The sequence below is a fragment of the Eptesicus fuscus genome, chromosome 5 (assembly GCF_027574615.1).
Source record: "Eptesicus fuscus isolate TK198812 chromosome 5, DD_ASM_mEF_20220401, whole genome shotgun sequence".
Lineage (NCBI taxonomy): Eukaryota > Metazoa > Chordata > Mammalia > Chiroptera > Vespertilionidae > Eptesicus > Eptesicus fuscus.
The window spans coordinates 45,158,502-45,162,769 of NC_072477.1; the positions used below are offsets into that span (position 1 = coordinate 45,158,502).

A 4,268-nucleotide genomic window follows, 5' to 3' on the forward strand; every position below is an offset into this window, starting at 1 on the left:
AAAATGGGCAAAGGATCTGAATAGACATTTCTCTAAAGAATATACACAAGCCCTGACCGGTTTGGCTCAGTGGCTGGAGCGTTGGCCTGCGGACTCAAGGGTCCCAGGTTCGATTCTGGTCAAGGGCATGTACCTTGGTTGCGGGCACATACCCAGTGGGGAGTGTGCAGGAGGCAGCTGATCGATATTTCTCTCTCATCGATGTTTCTAACTCTCTATCCCTCTCCCTTTCTCCCTGTAAAAAATCAATAAAATATATATTTTTAAAAAGAATATACACAAATGGCCAATAAGCACATGAAGAAAGGAAAAGTAAAACCACAGTGAGATATCAGCTCACTCCCTCTAGGATGGCTAGAATAAAAAAGTCAGACAAGGCTGTGGAGAAATCAGATCCTCATACACTGCTGGTGGGAATGAAAAATTGTGCAGCTGCTGTGATAAACTGTCTGTCTGTTCTTCAAAAGGCTGAACATATAGTCACTACCTGACCCAGCAGTTCCATTCCTGGGTGTATATTCAAGAAAAATTAAAACATGTTTCTTAGTAATTAACAGTCAATTTTTATTGGGTTCAGACCAGGAGTCCATGAGTCTGAGGATCTCTGTGTCTCTCAGTTTTCTGTAGGCCTGTTTCTGTAGCCACATGAGCTACTTTTTCTTCAGATAATGGATCTTGGCCTTCTCCTTCCTCTTCTCTTCCTGAGTGTCCGTGACTCCCTGGTTCTTCCAGCCAGACGCCTAGAGAGGCAAAGCTCTGTAAGGGCTCTGTGCTCCTCCCAGCATCAGCTAGGCCATTGGCATTCTCGGCACTGCCCACAGTGGCACCCACAGACCATCATGAGAAAAAGCCATCGTCTGCCAGCTTTGGGGGCTGCAAGTTCACCCCCCTTGTGGGCCCAGATACCCAAGTTAGCCCACTCAGCATAACCTAGAACTTACTAAAAACATGTTTACACAAAAACTCATACACCGATATTCTTCATTGCATTATCCCTACTGGGTAAAATGCATAAACAACTTAAATGTCCATCAGCTGATGAAAAAATGAAATGTGGTATATCCATAAAACAAGACATTTTTTAATAGTAAAATGGGTGAACCTTGAAAACATTATGCTAAGTGAAAGAAGCCAGTCCCAAAGGACTGTATGATGTGTGATTCCATTTATATGAAATGTCTAGAACATCAGAGGAGATTAGTGGTTGCCTAGATCTGGGGGGCTGAGGATTGGGGGAAATGAGGAGTGACTGCTAATGGGTACAGAGTTTCTTTTGGGAGTGATTAAAATGTTCTAAAATTGTGGTGATGGACCTTAGCCGGTTTGGCTCAGTGGGTAGAGCACTGGCCCACGGACTGAAGGGTCCCAGGTTCAATTCTGGTCAAGGGCACATACAGGTTGCAGCAGGAGGCAACCAATCGATGTATCTGTCTCACATCAATGTTTGTCTCTCCCCCTCCTTTCCACTCTCTCTAAAACAAACAAACAAACAAAACAATGGAAAAAATTCTTGGGTGAGAATTAACAAGACAAAAAAAAAGTAAAATATAAAGATGTTTTCACAACTATGTGAATAGACTAAAAACCATTGAATTGCACAATTAAATGCATGAATTGTATGGTATGTAAATTACATCTGGATAAAAGCTATAAATTCATAACAAGTGAAGTATGCAGTTTAACTGTTCAAACAATCCATTGTTACAGGTAGAGAAACTGGGGAGGGCAGGGCAAAGTCACCCAAGTGGAGGGTGGGGACGAGATAAAGTAGAAAGTAAGCTTGAAGGGCCTCTGGAGCTTTGGGAGCCTGGAAGCTCTGTGCTCCTGGTAGGGCTGTGTCTGGAGGGGTTTGCTGCCACCCTGTGGAATTATTGAAGATTACATCTATGGGGACTAAGGCTTGATCTCCACCCATATCTGATTGAAGCTAGCCATTAACACGTGCTCTGCCCCATACAAGAGACAGACCCAGCCAGCTGACAGTATAGGCTTGGAAAAAATAACTGCAATCTATCTATATACTTATTTGCATTGGTACCAGCAACAAGCTGCAAGAAAACGTGAATCACTGAAGTCCAGAATTTAGGAAGGCTCCGAAGAGGAGTGGAGAAGGGAGAAAGGGCAGCCAAGGCTGAAGACACAGCACAAGCAAAGGCTTGGAGGTGTGAAATGCATGGCGGTGACATCCCTGAGCAGCCAGGAGGCTATCACTGGCTGCGTGGGCCTGGCACTCGGTAGATGCTCAATAAATATATCCATGCATGGTTGCTAGATTTGCAGAGCATATGCTTTTCGCACAATTGATGTACCTGAGGAAGGCCTTAGGTGGCTTGCTTACCAGGCGGAAAGGGAGCCTAGCAAGAGGGTCAAATGGAGCTTCCTCAGGAAAGGGAAAGAGCCCCTGTGGAGTCCTGAGTGCCCCATGAGGCTGACGACACCTCTGTTATTACTTCTTGTGGTGTGACAGAATGCCTTCACACTACCTCATCTGCGTCTTCTCTCAGCCCATTGAATAGATTAGGAAACTGAGGCACAGAGAAGTGAGGTAGTAGAGCTGGGGTTTAAACCTGGGCCTCCTTGTTCTAAGCCCATGCTCTCTGATGACTTATCCGTGTTCCGATGAGAAGGAGCAGGGGAACTCGGGGCAGGGGAAGGGGAAAAGGTATGGTCTAAATTGGCTGAGAGAGAGATTTTCTTTTTGAATATTGAGGAGAGACGCAGGAACGCCAGACCCTGGAGTAGGAGGCTTGGGCATGTTCTAAAACGCAGGTTGGATTAGGAACCTGCCATAGCTCCCCATTGCTCCCAGAGCAGCCTGGTATCTAAGGTCCCGTCACGAGCAGCAGTAGCTCACTCAGTGATTAAGATCACTGGCCTGGCCCCGTGCCCAATAGCTCAATTGGTTGGAATGTCGTCCCAAAAAGCCAAGGTTTCGGGTTCAGTACCCAGTCAGGGGACATACAAGAATCAACCAATTAATGAATAAATAAGTGGAACAACAAATCTCTCTCTCTCTCAAATCAATAAATTTAAATTTAAAAAAAGCACCAGTTTGGTTATGCAATCTCCATGCAGCCACTGTCCAGCTATGTGACCCAATGGACAACCCTTAACCTCTGGTGCCATTTCCTTCTCTATAACTTTGGATACCCCAGCTGGCATTGCTCAGTGGCTGAGCATCGACCTGTGAACCAGGAGGTCAGGGTTCAATTCCTGGTCAGGGCACATGCCTAGGTTGCAGGCTCTATCCCCAGTGTGGGGTGTTCAGGAGGCAGCCAATTGATGATTCTCTCTCATCATTGATGTTTCTATCTCTCTCTCCTCTCCCTTCTTCTCTGAAATCAATAAAAATGTTTGTTTGTTTTTTTAAAAAAAGAAGCCACCTTCTTTAATAATAATAAGAATAACACCCACCTCACCCAGCCAGTGTGGCTCAGTGGTTGAGTGTCCACCATGCACCAAGAGGTTGCTGGTTCAATTCCCGCTGACAGGGGCACATGGTCAGGTTACAGGCTCCAACCCCAGTAGGGGGTGTGCAGGAGGCAGGCAATTGATGATTCTCTCATTAGTGATGTTTCTATCTCTCTCCATCTCCCTTCCTCTCTCTGAAATAAATATATTTTTTAAAAAATGATAACACCCACTTCACAGGTTATTGTGAGCAATAAACAAGTCAGCTATGAAAAGAACTCAGGGCAAACTATTTTGAGACACCTTAACTATTTATATTGGTTTATTTCTTAAAGAATTTTTAGTTTAATCTAATTCCACAAGAAAGATTTCTTGGACTAGATAACAATTCTTAGTTTAAAAAGATAGTCATAATGGTGAAATACAGAAAGGCTTCCTGAATAATCAACGGAAAACTCACAGGAGAGAACCCTGATACTCAAGGCCGAAGGTAGAGACCACATAGAGACTGGTAGGAGGGGCAGAGGTTCGAAAGGGCTGGCCAGGCACCCACAGATGGCAACTGAAGTCCCAGAGAGATATCTCAGCTGGGGGTGGGGGTGGGGGAGCCACTGAGAACTCTGGGATCTAATCCCGAAGCTGGGCTCCCCAGCAGAGAGCACCAACTGAGGAAGGTACCCACATAACACCTAGCTGTGAAAAGCAGTGGGGTGCTGTCTGCCAGGGAATGGCAGCTGAAAGTTCGGGCACCCTCTTAAAGGGCAAACACACAAAAATTCCCTGTGGAGCCACCCACCTTGTGCTCTGACAAAGGGAGGGTGAAGTGGACTGGAGCTGTGAGAGCAGAACCCAGGACT

The 4,268-nt window shown here is 45.5% G+C and overlaps 1 non-coding gene across 1 annotated transcript; it reads right to left on the reverse strand.

Annotated features, from left to right (window-relative positions):
* Nucleotides 1-775: 775 nt before the first annotated feature.
* On the reverse strand, nucleotides 776-862 carry LOC114230711 (small nucleolar RNA SNORD35). The gene has a single exon (XR_003616673.2). It is a non-coding gene; the product is annotated as a small nucleolar RNA SNORD35 (small nucleolar RNA).
* Nucleotides 863-4,268: the final 3,406 nt, after the last annotated feature.